This window comes from Xenopus laevis, chromosome 3L, assembly GCF_017654675.1.
Source record: "Xenopus laevis strain J_2021 chromosome 3L, Xenopus_laevis_v10.1, whole genome shotgun sequence".
NCBI classification, from domain to species: domain Eukaryota; kingdom Metazoa; phylum Chordata; class Amphibia; order Anura; family Pipidae; genus Xenopus; species Xenopus laevis.
In genome coordinates this window covers 31,769,549-31,788,415 of record NC_054375.1, presented here as the reverse complement: position 1 = coordinate 31,788,415, position 18,867 = coordinate 31,769,549, and the positions used below count along the sequence as shown (strand labels likewise).

At 38.2% G+C, this 18,867-nt stretch overlaps 1 protein-coding gene across 3 annotated transcripts in view; it reads right to left on the bottom strand.

Annotated features, from left to right (window-relative positions):
- LOC108710852 (phospholipid-transporting ATPase VB) overlaps window positions 1–18,867 on the bottom strand; it is a 663,706-nt gene that overhangs the window by 246,580 nt on the left and 398,259 nt on the right. The gene's annotated exons all lie outside the window — the stretch shown is intronic.

The following is an 18,867-nucleotide window of genomic DNA, read 5'->3' as shown; positions in this document are numbered from 1 at the left end:
GCGTTGATTGGCTCTTACTCCGTCACGCTGCAGAGGATGTAGTGTAACCCTCTGATTGGTCGAATTCAAACGGTTACTGTCTCTTCCGCGGTGTTAAATAGAAGTGTAATACCGGCTCTTCTTTTGCCTTTGACAAAGCCCGCAATTTGGCGGGTGAAACGCGCGTCAGGCGCATTTTTAGTTCTGGTTAGGCAGGCGTCTGATAGGGACACAGTTTTGGCTCAATTGGGTTAACGGATCGGGAGGGGATCTTTGTGGGTGAAGGGGTTGGACAATGGTAATGATCCTTGGGTCTGATACTTTTTGATATAATTTAGTTTCTGAAGAAATCAAGCGCTTCAGTGCCGTTGTTAACCTGGTTCTCACTCAACCAACTTATACCACAAGGGAGGGATCCTCAAGTTGGTGAAGGGGTTGATTTGGCGTGGGTAAAGCAGTGAACTGTGGGTCGGATACTATCGGCTACATTGTTGCTTCTAATTAATTTAAGTGCCTCAGCGCTGATGCTACCTTGGCTCTTACTCCTTCAACCAAATACCACAAGGGAGGGATCCTCAAGTGGGTGAAGGGGTTGGTTTGGTGCGGGGTAATCCTGGGCTGTGCCTGATAGAAGTATAACTTGGCCTACGTGCCAAATTACTACCATTTGGACCCCAACCGCTACATTAGACCGACTCAAGTGCAATTAGCACATTTCCCCTAAAACCCGCTATTGCCGTGTCAGTCAGCCTCCTATACCTAACCTCATTTTTAATTGTGCTCTCTAGATGTGGTTTTTAACAATCTATTAAAGGTTAAGTTTTAATAATTTGCTTCACTGGAGTTTTGTATTAATGATGGGTAGGTGCAGATATATGGGTCAGTTCTTTTCTTTCTTTTCAATTACAATTATTATTTGACCCTGCACACCATCCTCTGTGTTTGATGGGCGGTGCTCCCCAACTTCTAATTTTCTAACAAATTAAGATATAATCGATCCTTATTGGAAGCAAAACTAGATATTGGGTTTATTTAATGTTTAAATTATTTTCTACTAGACTTAAAGGGGTGATTCACCTTTAAGATACCTTTTAGTATGTAATAGAATGGCCAATTCTAGGCAACTTTACAATTGGTCTTCATTATTTATTTTGTATAGTTTTTTTAATTATTTGCCTTCTGACCCTTTACAGCTTTCAAATGGGGGTCACTGACCTCATCTAAGAAACAAATGCTCTGTAAGGCTACAAATGTAGGTACCTTTTACTACTCATCTTTCTGTTCAGGCCTCTCCTATTCATATTCCAGTCTCGTATTCAAATCAATGCATTTGATTGCTGTTGAATAAAAGCTAAGTAACGCAAAAACCACAAAAAAAAAGAAAAAAAAAATATGATATAATTGGTATCACTGAGACCTGGTGGGATGAAACCGGTGACATTGTAAGTACCATTTCTATTTTTGCAGATGATACTAAATTGTGCAGAACTATAGTTTTCATGCAGGATGCTGCCACTTTGCAGAGTGATTTGATTAGAAAACTGGGCAGCAAACTGGAAAATGAGGTTCAGTGTTGATAAATGCAAGGTTATGCACTTTGGCAGAAATAATATAAATGCAAGTTATACACTAAATGGCAGGGTGCTGGCGTTTCCTTGATTGAGAAGGATCTAGGGGTTTTAGTAGATAACAAGTTGTCGAATTACAGGAACTGCCATTCTGTGGCTACTAAAGCAAATACAGTGCTTTATTGCATATAAAGAGCATTAACTCAAGGAATGAAAATATTATTTTGCCTCTTTATTGGTCCCTGGTAAGGCCTCATCTGGAGTATGCAGTGCAGTTTTAAGCTCAAGTCTTCAAAAAGGATATTAGTGAGCTCGAGAGAGTGCAGAGACGTGCAACTAAACTGGTTATAAGGATGGAGACAAACTATGAGGGTAGATTTTAAAGGCTGGGGTTGATTGGAGAAAAAGACCCTTCAGAAGGGACATGATTACACTTTACAAGTACATTAGAGGACATTATAGACAAATAGCAGGGGACCTTTTTACCCATAAAGTGGATCACCGTACCAGAGGCCACCCCTTTAGACTAGAAGAAAAGAACTTTCATATGAAGCAACGTAGGGGGTTCTTCACAGACAGGACAGTGAGGTTGGGCAGTGCCCTGCCAGATGATTATGTGAAGGCTGATTCTTTAAGAGGGACTTGGATGATTCCTGGACAAGCAAAATATCCAAGGCTATAGTGATACTAAAATCTACAATTAATAAAGATATTGATATACAGTAGAACCCCCATTTTAGGTTTTTCAGGGGACCAGAAAAAAATGGTGTAAAATCCCGGAAAATGTAAAATCAGGGAAATGTATTAAGCATAATATATAGGTGGGACAACAAAACAACAATGTAAAATAAGGGACAGCATGAAATCAGGGGATGTAAAATGGGGGTTCTACTGTATATAGTTTCATTGGGTATGTGTAGTAGTGATGTGCGGGTCAGGTTTTTTCTCGACCCGCACCCGCCTGATATCCAACCTCCCACCACCCGCACCGCCCAAGCACGACTTCCAGGTTCCTTTTATAGACCCACCCCGCTGATGACATCCCAAAAGGGGCAAGGTGAGCAGGTGCAGGTCTATAAAACTAGAACTGTGAAGCCGGCAGTATAAGGTTGCGGGCGGGTAGACCAGGAAGAAGAGCTCGACCCGGACCTTGCCACCCGCAAATGGGGGTGCGAGGTCAGCCCGAACCACAGGTAAACCACGGGTATCGGGCTGGACCGGACATCACTAGTTTGCAGGTATATGTGCTGGAATTTATTTGGGGGGATTGAACTGGATGGACTTTTGTTTTTCAACCCAACTTAACAAGAAATGAATGCAAAAAGGACTACTGTTTTCTATTGTAAATAACACATTAATATTACACGTTTATAATTATGCATGAAGAAGAAAAAAAAAGGATGAATAAAATAGGTAACCAGCCACCATATGATCTCAAGGGAAACAGCTGCTTTTTGATTGAATTCATTCATGTTCTCCATTATCAAGCCTCTCTGACAGTAAAGGACAAACTGCCTTTCAGAAAGCAAGTTACAGCATGCCAGCAATTCAGGGAAAAGGGAGAGAAAAAAAAGACAGAAACATGAACAAAAAGGCCCAGGGAATGTATTTGTCCCTTATCACAAAACAATGATACTTGGCAATTTAATACAGGACTGCTTTGGTCGATGAATGTGAAATATTAGGATATGATGAAGCTTATTTACTTTACATCTGCATGATAAGGAGAGATGTGTGTCTACCTCACACAACATGACTGATGATTGCTGCCTTCAAAAACAGATTTTTGTTTGATTTCAGATAGGGGCTATAAAAACCTGTTATTGAAACTTTAGATGGAGATTCCTCATGGCGTTTCAAAAATCAGAGCTCAGAGAATTTAAATATATCATTAAAAATATATTTTTATATCTTGGAATATTAACAGTTGCCTTGCACTTTAAACAGCTATACATCAAAGCATGCATGTATTTCCAGAAATGTTATCCGTTCTCTGCATGGTAAGGTCTATGGAAAAAATGCATCCCTATGTATTATAGTATACAGTATGAAGTAATGTAGCACTTGAGAACATTTTACATGCCGGTCTGACAAAGATAGACTGGGATTTAAGTTTAGTGACTTAACTTGTGCCACTATGCCTTTAAAGGAGAAGGAAAGGTTACAACTAAGAAAGTGTAGCACCTATTTGGCTGTATTTAGTCAAATGCCAACTAGTGTGATAGAGCATTGTCTACACATGACATCCTTTCACTAGGATGGGCTTTCGCAGAATTGGAATCACACGTGCTGATGTTGTTGAACTACAACTCATTACTGCCAAAAAAACACGAAAATAGAGTTGGACGCCAGGGGTTCTTTGCAAAACAGTAGAACAGGATTTATTTAAAACAAAATGCCACAGGGATTGTAATTCTCACACATGAGGTAGCTACAGTACATCTCCAATTACATTCATATGTGTAGCAGAGACAGTATAAGCAGACACCACACTAGGCATAGCCCAAAGGAGTTGAGAGATAACCTTCCAGGATTTCAGTACCTCATGTGGCTTGGACCCCCACAGCAGACTTGGAACAGGGTTACACCATAGCCTAATTCCCTCGTCACTACTGCGGTCCCTTCACTACAGGCAAAGCAAAGCCTGGGGGAGAGCTAATCCCTTCTATCCTCCTAGTTGGAGCTTGAGCTGCTCTTTCTCACTAGCCTCACTGTCTCACTCTCTCTATAGAGAGACACACTAGCACTAGCTCACCTCGTTCACGGGGTCCCTGTACCCCGACTTCTTCTGGAGCCTTGTTGACTCCAGGCTCAGTAAAACAACTGCTCAGGTCGACTGCTGCAGGCCAAAGAGGAAGTGCCCCTCCCTGCAAAGCACTTTGTTACAGCACTGCAGGAAGTGATCACAACCTAGAACCAATAGAAAGGGTATGCAAATAATGTATAAGTTGTTACATAGGGTTCAAGATAGTGCTGCTCTGAGTCCTCTGTCAAAAGAAACACAGCAATTCTTTCCTTCTAATGTGTACACATGGGCTTCTGTATCAGACTTCCTGCCTTCAGCTTAATCCTCCTTGCCCCGGGCGTGAGCATGCTCAGTTTGCTCCTCTTTCCCTCCCCCTCCCTTCACTGCTGCAATCTGAGCCCAGAGCTATGAGTGAGCAGGGAGAGACTCAGGCAAGAAGTGATGTCACCCAAAGCTAATACTGCAGCTGCTATCCTAAACAAACGGAGCTTCTAGAGCTTTTTACTCAGGTATGGTAAAACATTCTACAGAATACATATAATGTTATAGCTTGCACTATTGCAGGTAATCTATTGGCAATAAAAGCATTCCTTCTCCTTTAATAGGAATTGTAGTTCAGGAAGCAGCATCCCCTGATGGCAGGTCACATGACTTGAAATGGTAGGGAGCTGCCATAGAGATTCATCCAAGGAGCAGGAACTAGCTGGCCCTTCCTGCTCCTCACTGCTTACTGATAGCATCAATGAAAGGCATACTTTTGAGTAGTACTTTAAAGAATACATTTTTTGGCATGTTTTTCTTACTTTCTTACTGTTTATTTAGTATCTGCGAGTCGTGTGCCTCAGAAGACCTGAGCTGCCTGATCCCTTTAAAGGAACGCACCACTGCCAGGATTCTAATATAGAGAGAGCTCTGGAAACAGTACAGACAAGCTTACATTTACTACTCCTGCAGCTTCTCCAGTAACACCCAACAGATGCTCTTTTAGGGCTGAGTTGAAGAAAATCAAAGAAATTCATCTTACTTAGGGTAGTTTCTGGTAGCTGCCCATCAGCAACGAGATGAAAGAAATAAAGCAAAGACCAGACTGATTCCTATCGGCAGTTGCAATGAAGTTAGTAAATCTATTTTGTATACAGAGGGTTTTTGTACAAACACAAGATATCTACTGTATACTCTTGAGAAAAAAAACGTTCTGCTCTGTGTCATTCATGAAACCACCGCAAGTCTATAAATAGTTTTGTTCTATAGATATTTCAAGGAACATCGCTATTCTCTATGGTATACCTGACCATAAAGGTATGTGTGTTGCTTCTTGACTTTCATTGCTTTGTCCTTTCCTTTCACATTTTGCATTCTACTTTTGCTGTTTTTACCTTTCATTCTTTGTACATTAACGCTCATTTTTTGGATTCTGTGGAATATCTGGACTAACATCTGTTAAATCTAGAGCAACTCTAGACTTACTTCTAATAGATATACCATGACCTGGATGAATGAAAACCTTCATAGGCGTATCTGGAGTTGGGGTGCCACACTTAAAAGAAAAGAAGAAAGAACCTTGTTTGTGACTGTAATTTTAAACAAATATAAAAGTTCTCCGATTTCTGACACCCATTATATTTAGTTCTTAATCTAAACAATTTCACCAGTTTAATCAATTCTTTGATGGATATAAATAGTTTCGCTCTGTGATGTTGGATATAGATTAGCTACATGTCATGATTTGCTGCCAAGATCCAACTAGATTAAATCAATCAGTGCTTACGTGAATTAAACTTTTTTTAAAAAAATCCTTCCAACCCCCTTAGTTCATTAAATAAAAAGTGACCAGTGCATTAGAATAATTCCCAATTGATCTAGAGTTATCATCAAGTATCTCCTTAGTTATGGATAAGAAAATAGAAAATGATAGTAAGTGGAGCTGCTCCCAATAGAGTCTAGCTAGAATTTTTTTCTATTCCATGGGAGCAACACAAAGTTGGAGAACGGCAGAGACTAGAGGGCTGCAGGCTCATTTGTTACCTTCCCTATTCTGTACAGGAGAAGCTATATTTCCTAAAAAAAAAAAAACACAAACCCAACAGCTCTTGGAGTGAAAATAGATTGAGTAAAGAGTCAAGGAGAAATTGTTAAAATAATAAAGAATTCACCAAGTATATACCCAGTATCAATTATAAAACCAATTAGAGCGCATCTTGCCCTGACGCACGTTTCGCTAAAAAGCTTTTTCAAAAGGCAAATGTAGTTGGGGTGCAGTGAACCTACTTAGTGTACTGAGGTTAACAAAGCTAGCTTGGTTTTACCTTGTGCTTTGTCTATGTAAAGTTGAATATAGGCGTCGGATGGGCAGATTTAAGCTGTCAATTTGGCCCCTTAAGAAGCGGTCAACGGCTTATCTATATGAAGCCGACCAAAAGGCCTGCCTGATATATGGCATAAAATTGTGCAGGGATGAAAATCCTATTGGATGAGTAGTGCTCATCAGCACATCAATGCTGTCCTTGTCTAAAGGGTCTGTGCAGAACAATCACCATACTGACGGGACACAGATATATACTGAACATTCCCTTAGCATACAGAGGTATTAAAAGACAAATGTGGGAGGGTGAAGTTTTACTTGGCACCAGGAACAGATTTGCTCTTCATTTTTTACAATGGATCCGCAATTATTAATTAGATTTTCCTGAAATTCTGGCTTAAAGATACATGGTATATATGTTAAAAACTAATATTTGTTTTATTTTATCTGGAGGGAACCATTAAACCACTGAGTTATGGTTTGCCTTTTTCTTTTTTTGTGGACTGTTAAAATGATTTGTACATGATTGAAGAATAATGGAATTTAAGGTATATTATGTGGGGGAAGCACATCTAGATATGGATTATTATACTGTTCATTATTTCTGCAACTCTACTGCATGTCCCAGGTGTTACTGATTCCAATGCCTTCCTGCAGCATGCATGGTAGAAGGCTTATTCAAAAGGTCCATTATACCCTTAGAAGTAATGCCCCCATTTCATGAAAAATTTGCAAATTTTTAAAATTTGTAAATGAGTGTTTTTTTTCCTCTTGTTAAATGAATTAGTGGCAGTGAGTGGGCTTTTGTTCTTACACAAAATACATTAAAGGGGATGTTCACTGTTGAGTAACTTTTAGATGATGTAAAGAGTGATATTCAGAGACAATTTGTAATTGGTTTTCGTGTTTTATTATTTGTAGCATTTTTTTTTTTTTAAAAAAGTTAAATTGATGAGGGGGCTATTCTAAGCACTTCTGTAATGTACATTCATTTTTTATTTTGGTTTTATTCCAAGGATACATGTACAGTTAATTTGAATTAATTTAGTTACAAACAGCGCCACCTGCTGGTCATTTTCTGACCACTCTGACCACCAAGTAGTCAAGGAAGTTTTCAGGACACAGAAAGAGGCTGCTCTGATGTTCTTCTGGTTAGCAAAACAATTAGAAACCTTTCTCAAATCTTTTCTAACCAGAAGAATATCAGAGCAGCCTCTTTCTCCTGACAACTGTCTTGACTACTTGGTGGTCAGACTGGTCAGAAACTGACCAGCAGGTGGTGCTGTTGTAACAAAATTAATGTAATAAATAATTAATATTAACAGTACATGTATCCTTTAATATCTTAGACTAAAAACAAAATAAATAAGGAATATACATTACAAAAGTGCTTAGAATAGCCCCCTCATCAATTTTACATTCACTTATTTTTAAGGTTTACTTACCCTGAACTACCCCTTTAAAGTCAGTGGGCATTTTTTTTCGCATTGGAGTCAAAGGACATTTTTTTCACATTTTATTTTCCCAGCATTGTTTATGCCAAAGCAGATTCACAAAAATTGTCACCACACATTTTAATCATTTTAATCACAAATCTGTATCAAATGAAAAAAAAAAATATGCTCATCTCTGACCCTCAATTTTTTTATTGAATTTTGAATAATGTAAATAAAAAAATATATAAAGAATAATGCATTTCCATTTTTATGCTTAGACCTTATAAAGTTGATGCTTTCTTAGTTGGAATTGCAAGTCCTGCTAATATTTAATTTCATTGTACCAAAAACAATTTAGCAGAAAAATCTGAGGGTACATTTAGCCACCCCAGCACTGGTTATAATTAATGTGTCACCCTGTTTTACTGAAAGTGCTAAATTAAATATCATATCTATTATGGTCTATTTATAAAAAAAATATGTTGCTATTGATTTGAAACATTTTTGCCTTTAGAAGAAATATGAATGTTTAATAAGCTAAATGTAGAACTTCAAATGCATTCATTAAATCCCATTCAGCATAAAATATGATTTGCGTTTGCAATGTGAGCCTGGAAGTGATCCATAATGAAATACATTCCTTCAAAGTTCATCTGTATAACCTTAGTCAGGGAAAGATATCCTCAGAGAGCACATCTAGAATGCATCTTCCATATTATCAACCTTTTATCCTAATACACTCACAAAGGCAATGGATTTCGTCTACGTCCTTTATACAGAGCACGATTTTTATGGTTATTTTCATCATTTGTTTCTACTGGGTGATATCCCATTTTAAAACACATATATGATAGGTTTTGTATCCTGGAAACAAAAACGAAATGAAAGAAATAGAAAGGTTGGTGTGAGGTGGGCAGAAAATAAGGAATTCACATGTTTCAGGCTCTAATTTATTGACAAAACAAATAATGGGAGCTTTTTACACTTAAAGGAGGCAGTGATTACAGTCATTTTGCTTTTCATTTTATTTTTCAGTTTGCAATTTCATCCGTCTGGTTACTAGGGACCCCCAACAACCATGCATTGATTTGAATAAAAGACTGGAATATGAATAGGAGAGGACTGAATAGAAAGAGGAGTAATAAAAAGTAGCAACAACAATACATTTGTAGCCTTACAGAGCATTTGTTTTTTAGATGGGGTCAGAAAAAGGCAAATAATTAAATAACAATAAAAAAAATAATGAAGACTGATTGAAACTGGCCATTCTATAACATACTAAACGTTAATTTAAAGATGAACCATCCCTTGGAGGTTGCAGAACCATAGCTTGTCACAGGAACTAAGTCTTTAAAGAATGAAGAATTGGCATGCTTTAATAGGACACTATAAATATTGTGTTAATTGTTACAATTAGCTTTCCACTTGCAATCATAAATGATCCTAAATGTCTGTAACCAGATTTATCACCCTCTCTACATCCTGTTGGTCATCTTTGTTGTGCCCTTTCTATAGCGTGCTTAAATGAGACGTGTCATAATTCCATTAATGGCTGGCATACTATATTCCTGTTAATGAAATTAGCATGTAATGATATTTCTGTAAAAAAAAATAACAATACACTGCTTTGTATCAACTTAAAGCTTCACCTTAAAGCAGAAGGAAACCCCCTAGGCACAAAAATCCCTACCCCCTCCCCTGTGTTGCCCCCCCTCCCTCCTTCCCCCTGGTCTACCTGTCCCCCCCGAGCAAATGCCCCTAACTTGTTACTAACCTCTCTGTGAAGGTCTTGTCCACAGAGTTCACAGGCACCATCTTCTCCCGAGCGGTCTTCTTCCTGCGTTGACCGGCGTTTTTTGGCGCATGCGCAGTAGGAGCATTTACCGGTATGGATCTACTGCGCATGCACCGAAAGTCACAAAGTTTTCCAATTTCACTTCGTTACTCCGTACCGGTAAATGCTCCTACTGCGCATGCGCCAGAAGATGCCGGTCAAAGAATGAAGACCGCTAGGGAGCAGATGGTGCCTGTGAACTCCGTGGACAGGACCTGCGCAGAGAGACGAGTAAAAAAGTTAGGGGCATTTTCCCAGGGGGACAGGTAGGCCAGAGTGGAGGAGGGAGGGGGGGGCAGCACAGGGGAGGGATTTTTGAACCTAGGGGGTTCCTTCTCCTTTAAGGGATGTTTCTTGCACTTTTTTCCATTCAGGTTTCCTTCTGGAAGAAGCATATAACATCTAACACGTAACAAGATTACACGAGTCAAACGTACACTTAGGTGGTTATTTACTAAACTCTGAATGCAAAAGTCATGAAAAATTTGTGATTTTTTTTCTAAAATTCGACTTTTAAAAAATCACGAATTTTTTGGAATTTATTAAACCCTGAAGATGGAAAAGTCTGAATCATAAAATCCGGCATCTCAGACCTGTTGAGGTTGCATATAAGTCAATGGGAGAAGTCCCAATTATTTTTTGATGTATGCTGGGTTTCGTGCAATACCCCGAAGTTTTCGGGCAAAAATCTGAGTTTTCGGGTGATGAATCCAAAAAATAACGAAAAGCGGATGAAAAAAATCAGAAAAAAATCATAATAATCTGATTTTTTTCCTGCAAAGAAAATTTTCAGGAAAATGTAATGATAAATAAATGTGTAAAAAATCAGAGCGGATTTGATCGGAGTTTGTAGCAGAAAATATTGAAATAAATTAGGACTTTGATAAACCCCCTTACAGTATGTAACTACCTTTTATTTTCTTTTAAAGATGTTCTTTACATTGCTCATAAATGTTTCTTGGTTGTTGTACTTCACCTTTCCTACGACCTTGCACTAAATTTGTGGGCCTTCTGTCATGAACATGAAAAAATAATAGATGATCTTTTTTCTTAGGTTTTTTTACAAATGAAATTGTTTTTGGTGCTTGGCTGTTATTGATTACCTGGCACAGAGACACATGGAGAGCACTGGTTTAGGTGATCAATCACTGTTAGAGAAGATGATGCAGGACTAGAAACTTCTTTGTCACGAATACTAACTGTGTAAGGCGATCATTTCACCTCCTTGGTCTGGGGATGCACCACAACCCTAATTTTTGGATTCAGCAGAACCTAAATTTCCATTCCCACTTTCAAACTTAAGTACCCCCCCCCCATATATTCATAAGCTTTAGTTGTACAGAGCATTAGTGTCTTGAATTAGTTTGTTTTTTTTTGCTGAACATAAATCCTGCCAAAAGCACTAAGATTTGGTCAAATCCCAAACTGAATCCTGGAATAAATCATTTTTAACCTGGTCAAAAAAATCTACCTTAACTCATGTTGCAACAAAATACTTGAGTAACATAGTAACATAGTAAGTTAGGTTGAAAAAAAGACACACGTCCATCAAGTTCAACCTTTTTACCTTTTTTAACCTGCTCATCTGCCAGTTGAGTAGATACAGTGCTTTGTGAAGAAATGGCTAGTTTGCAAGTACAATTGTATACACAAATTTAAATGTCACTGGGGGGTTTCAAATTGTTAGACACCCCCCTCCCAGTGAATATATTTTCTTATAAGCACCATGCCGCCATCTTCTAGCACAAGGGTCCCCAACCTTTTTTTTTTACTCCTGAGCCACATTCAAATATAAAATGAGTTGGTGATCAACACAAGCATGAAAAAAGTCCCTGGAGATGCCAAATAAGGGCTGTGATTGGCTATTTGTTAGCCCCATATGGACCAGCAGCCTACAGGAGGCTCTGTTTGGCAGTACACCTGGTTTCTATGCAACCAAAACTTGCCTCCAACCCATGAATTCAAAAATAAGCATCTGCTTTAAGGCCACTGGGACCAACATCCAAGGGGTTGGTGAGAAATTTGTCTGGTTGGGGATCACTGATCTAACATCTCTGAAGGATCGATAACATTTGCACGTGCAATATAATATCCCTATAAGTCAGAGCAGTCTCAGTATAATGACATAGCAAATTTGACCATATCACACATGTGCACAGATCCAGACCACTGAAAGGCATTCCCAGGAAATTCTAGAACAATGATCCCCAACCAGTAGCTCATGAGCAACATGTTGCTCTCCAACCCCTTGGATGTTGTTCCCAGTGGCCTCAAAGCAGGTGATTATTTTTGAATTCCAGGCTTGGAGGAAAGTTTTGGTTGTATAAAAACCAGGTGCACTGCCAAACAGAGCCTCAATGTAGGTTGACAATGAAAATGGCCAATCACAGAACTTAATTGGCACCCCAAGAACATTTTTCATGCTAGTGTTGCTCCCCAACTCCTTTTACTTCTGAATGTTGCTTACGGGTTCAAAAGGTTGAGGATCCCTGTTCTAGAAGATGGATGATGGCAGCATAGTACAAATAGTACAGATAACAGTAGGGCCTGACCGGGGTCCAAGTTACTTATCTAGAGCAACTCAAGTAAGGATCTGCTGTAATGCTAATCCATTCTCCTTATTTGTAGCATAGGAGTCTCACAATTGATTTTACAAAATATATATCATTAAGGAAACAAGATCAGTACATTGACAGCTATTAAAAAGGCAATGGCTCTAACAACCCATGAGCTACACACATTGCTAGACTAACATTCTATAGTAAATAAAGATTGTTACTCAGGAGACATTTGTACAGATGGTCAGGCTTTAGCAAACAGCAGTGGATTTACATGAAAAAGAGGCGGATCATAAATATTACTTGGCAAAGACCAGGTACAGAGCTCATGCTGACTTGTTATAATTACTGCTGAAAGCAGATTGATTATTAAGACAGCATTGCACCTGGGGTTGGGGGTGTCCTCAAAGTTATAGTATCTAAGAATAGCTGCCACCTGGGTTCAGTAGTCTCATCTCTGACTCTTGAAAGACTGCCTGGAATATGGATCATTGGTTGTTTGGGATCCTTAAAGTCACACACACCAAATGTAGAGGAACGCCATATTTGGGCTGAACTGATTCAGAACAGTCTGTCTATGTTTGTTTGCTCTATGAAAGTCTTTATTACTTTGGTAAAATATTGATGCTTCTGCATCAAAAAAGACTGTTAATATCTGAGCTACCATCCATAGCTTTATCCATACTGATGTAGGCATGCATGTGTTAAAGGCATACTGTCATGGGAAAAAATTTTTTTTTCAAAATAAATCAGTCAATAGTGCTGCTCCAGCAGAATTCTGCACTGAAATCCATTTCTCAAAAGAGCAAACAGATTTTTTTATATTCAATTTTGAAATCTGACATGGGGCTAGACATTTTGTCAATTTCCCAGCTGCCCCTGGTCATGTGACTTGTGCTCTGATAAACTTCAATCACTCTTTACTGCTGTACTGCAAGTTGGAGTGATATCACCCCCTCCCTTTTCCCCCCCAGCAGCCAAACAAAAGAACAATGGGAAGGTAACCAGATAACAGCTCCCTAACACAAGATAACAGCTGCCTGGTAGATCTAACACTCAATAGGAAAAACCCATGTCCCACTGAGACACATTCAGTTACATTGAGAAGGAAAAACAGCAGCCTGCCAGAAAGCATTTCTCTACTAAAGTGCAGGCACAAGTCATATGACCAGGGACAGCTGGGAAATTGACAAAATGTCTAGCCCCATGTCAGATTTCAAAATTGAATATAAAAAAATCTGTTTGCTCTTTTGAGAAATGGATTTCAGTGCAGAATTCTGCTGGAGCAGCACTATTAACTGATTCATTTTGAAAAAAAAATGTTTTTTTCCCATGACAGTATCCCTTTAACTTCATCAAAAACCCAACAAAAAACATTAAGTATAGCAGAAAGGCAACACTGTTTCAGCCATGAGGTAAGACTTACGAGAAAGTTATTATAAGGGGTCACACTACTTTTACTGAGTCAAACATATAGGTGTCGGGTACTTAGGTTTTTTTTTCTATTTCTGCAGTCAACTCAACCAAAGGAAAAGCCAAGTGGACAACAGTGAACAAACATTCAAACACCCTGCAATAATTAATCACTACCATAGACCTATATTTCAAATCACAAGAACATTAAATAGAGCAGATTGGAAGTGCTGTTGTAGCCTTGAGGGAAGACATACCAGGAATGGATATTTTAAGGGGACCGACTACCAGAAAAATAGCAGAATTTATGTAAATTGCCAATACCAACACTACTGTAAATTAGTATCTAATAACAGGGGCAGTGAAAGAAAGAGGAGAAAAGTATACTCACAGTTCACCCCATTCCACGGGTGCATAAGAAGCAACAGACAAAGATTGTGAGTTTTTCCCCAAAAAGTAACAAAAAAATTTAATTAAAAGTTCAAGCCATTTATTAGGACATACAGGTGATGGCCTAACGTGTTTCGTGCCTGTTGGGGAACTTATTCATAGGCTCATGAGTCTTTGAGTAAGTGCCCCACACCCCCAACAGGCATGAAACGCGTTAGACCTTCATCTCTATGTCCTAATAAATGGCTTGAACTTTTAATTACATGTTTTGTTACTTTTTGGAGAAAAACTCACAATTTTTGTCTGTTGCGATAGACTACCAGTACTAATTCAGGTATGTATGTGGTTGGTACTTCAGTTTGTTTTGCCCATAATTCCGGTCACAGTCAAACTGGGTTCAGAAGAGCAGCTGGCAACAGCAATGGAAAATACCCATAATCCAAAAGTGAAGCACATAAAAAATAGTAGACAGGGAGTGTTTCTGCCATGAGACAAAGTGAAACTCTTTTTTTTTTTTTATATATAGTCTTATATAGTTATTCGTCTTCTTCTGACTCTTTCCAGCAATCAAATGGGGTCACTGACCCCATCTAAAAACAATTGCTCAGTAAGGCTACTTATTACAGTATTGTTAGTGCAACTCTTTATTACTCATGCTTCTATCGAGGCCCTCGTTGGTATTGGAGGTTTCGTTGGTGTGATATCAAACTACGCACAGCAGGGAACGGAGAAGTGGAGCTCCCTTGTTTTAAATTTTAACTTATAGACCCAGTGACAATTTTTATATAGGTAAATTGTTTCATTTACAGGGGGTTTCTTAGTGCTGTATTAATGTGCAAAGTGAAGGATTTTGAAGGGGCACTCTGAGTAAGTGACCCTATATGTTTTATGCCACTGAATTCTATGTGCAGGAAACCCACAATTAAAAAGCTGTGATTGTGCAACTGTTTTAATTCTTTCCTGATAATTTTAAGAAAACTGTTGTCACATAATCTGTTTATGTAGTGGATTTTAGAGTAATGTCTGATTAGTGCTGTTAACTGTTCACCCTGAAAATATCTGAATATTTAAATAAATCTGGGAATTAAATTGTTATAAATTTGGGGTGTTCGGATATAAAGGAGCACTAACCTGATAAATAGCACATTGTATTCGGATAAGGGATAAGGATCCCTTATCCGAAAACCTGTTATCCAGAAAGCTCCGAATTATGGAAAGGCCTTCTCCCATTGACTCCATTTTATATAAATAATCAAAATTTTTAAAAATGATTTTCTTTTTCTCTGTAATAATAAAACAGTAGTTGTACTTGATCCAAACTAAGATATAATTAATACTTATTGGAAGCAATACCAGATTACTGGGTTTATATAATGTTTACATGATTTTCTAGTAGACTTAAGGCATGAAGATCCAAACTACGGAAAGATCCATTATCCGGAAAACCCCAGGTCCCGAGCATTCTGGATAACAGGTCCCATACCTGTATATATATTCTATTGAACTTTTTTGTATCACTAGGGAGAGTCGCAGTTTATATAGAACACGCTGATTCATTTAAATATAAGTTTAGCGAGGATTGGGTAAAACTGGAGAGCCGCTGAATAAAAAGCCAAATAACATAAAAGCCACAAATAATAAAAAATGAAAACCAATTGCAAATTGTCTCAGAATAACACTCTCTACGTCATACTAAAAGTTAAGTCAAAGGTGAACAACCCCTTTAAGCATTTTCACCATACTACAATGCCTTCCGTTCATAATTCTCTAAAGCAAAAAAATAACCCCTAAATAATAATAAATAAATTAAATAACAGGTCCATCTTGACATTTATCCTTAAATATATAATAAAAGTGGATATAGAACAATCTTCCTTTGAGGATGAGCTCTTTGACACAAGAAGAGCCATACACCTGATGAAAACCACAGTAATACACCATCAACAACATCATTATGTTCAAAATCGTCATCTCTGCAAGTTTTATAGACTCATTTTAGTTCTTGTCCATTACAAAACAGGAATATGAATTGTATAGCTGCGCTCAGTATTGCCAAAAAAGTGCAAAATATTCCGTTTCTAGCTGGAAATAAAATGCCAGCGTAATTATATGCCATGGCTGAGAAGAAGAAGAGCTATCATTTGCTTAACATTAAGATCTTGACTACGCTCTACTGTAAATAATTCAAGGAAGTTTCAGGACTTAAATGCTTGGTATGTTTTACATCAGAAGAGCTACAGAGATCGCATTAACAAGATGCAGTCTGCAGTTACACAAATTAGCATTTTGCCGACGCTTTGTTCGGCCTGAAATCTGTAAATTTGATATACTGTCACAGGAGCTTGGCAAATGAAAGAGGCAACATTATGCTTTGTAAATCAGACCCTTAACACGTCTCTCCTGAAGCATGTTTGTACAAATCTCTGCGCTGACACTTTCTTTCTAATTTAATCTGACATTTAAAGCATTCCTTCAAACATATTTCATTTCCAGTATCTCATATTTCTGTGCGGTTTTCTTCATCGGAGAGAAAAAAAAGGTTTGCAGCGAATATTTCTGTTGGTGTTACATGCTTGGGCAATGTAAGCCCTAAGGGTTTAACTTTCATTTATTTCCCTTTATAGTAACTCATATTTACCTTTATACATAAAAAGATATAAAGTACATTAGCCTAGGTGTAAACAGAGTGAGAGCCCAATGCAATTTTTAAGCAGGAATAAGTCTGCCTTTTAATAACAGCAGAGTTTCCACAAGAAAGGTACAGCTGTACTTTTATACAATATATACAGGTATGGGACCTGTTATTCAGAATGCTCAGGAGCTGGGGGTTTTCGTATAAGGAATCTTTCCATAATTTGGATCTTCATACATTAAAGTTGACTAAAAAATCCTGCAAACATTAAATAAACAATAAAAAAGGGAAATAATTTTATGGGAGAAAGCCATCCTGTAAGTTGGAGCTTTCTGAATAATGGGTTTACGGATAATGGATCCTTTAACTGTTAACTTATATCAGGATATTAATTGATAGAGAGAGAGAGAGAGAGAGAGAGAGAGAGAGGGATGGATAGATAGATAGATTGATAGAGCTATTGCTATATAGCAATTCATAGATATTGATTGATAGAAAGATCCTGCAACCTGGACCCGCATTCTTACCGCTTGGAACCACTACCCGACCCAACCCGCAAGTACCTTATCCGGTACAAACCGGACCCGCGACCTGCTGACCATCAATAATCAGGCTGCCGTAAACCGGAAGTGACGTCATCAGAAGTAGGAGTGATCAGTAAAAAAGGAGTAAAACAGGAAGTGCTGTCATTGTAAACCGGAAGTGACATCATTGGAAGTAGACGTGATCAGAAAAAAGGAGTACAAATCGCTATTAAGAAGACATGCGTCCTGACCCGCAGAACCACAGAACCGTGACCCGCGTCTATACCCGCACCCGGAACTTCCACCCGCAGGGTACCGCAGGTTTTTGTGGGTAACACACGGGTACCCGACTCGCTGCAGGGCTCTAGCATGGAGTGGATTTGCTTCTTTTAAAATATGCAGACTGAGAGCAGCAGAAATAGGGATGCACGAATCCACTATTTTGGATTCGGCCCTCGAATCCTTTGTGAAAGATTCGTCCGAATGCCAAACCGAATCCGAATCCTAATTTGCATATGCATAAGACCAGTGATTTACCATAAATTCCAACTTGAGACCTGCAAGTTAGATACAACCTTCAAAAGGCTTTAATGGACTTTAGCCAGCCATAGGAATCTATAGATCTCTCTGTGTTCCATCATTAACACTAATGATGTATTGGATAATTGTTCAGCTGCTGGTTAAAAAAAAACACCGCTTCAGAGTGTAAGACAAAAGCGAGAAGATCAAGTGTTGCATTGCACTAACCCTCAGAGGCTTATTTAACAATTTTCGAGGTTGAGGTGGAATAATGCAAGCGCCCAAAAAAAAAGAAATAAAACGACAAAATTCTTGCAGCTTCTTTTTTTTTCTTGAACTCCACATTATTTAAGAAATCTCAGCATGCCAGTGAGAATCAAATTGTTCCATTCATTTTAATGAGGCAAAAAATTGCCAATGTTTTAATGAACTGGTAATGTATATTCTGTACATTTGTTGGAGATGTAATACTGTATATATTTCCAACAAGTGTTAACTGGCAAAGTTAAACAGAAGCAATGCCAGCTATTACTTTCCAGTTTACTTTACAGATTATTCAATATTCCAAAGAATATTCTCAAGTATATTATATTTTTTTCTCGAATCATGGAAAAAAACGCAATCTCAATTTTTTTTTATAAATCATTCCCCTTTGAGATCAATTTGGCTTTTTACGTTTAAGGGGCAGATTTACTAAGGGTCGAATTTCAAGTTAAAAAAACTGAATTTCGACCCTCGAATTGAAATCCTTCGAAGGATTTTTAGCGCATTCGATTGAACGATCGAATAGAAATCAAACGATTTTTAGCGATCGATCGAAGGATTTCTATTTGATCAAAAAAACTGTGCTGTGGAAGGTCCCCATAGGCTAACATTGCACTTCAGTAGCTTTAACTTGGCGAAGTATGAAGTTTTAAAAAGAAAGTACTTTGATTATCGAATGGTCGAATATTCTAACGATTTTTA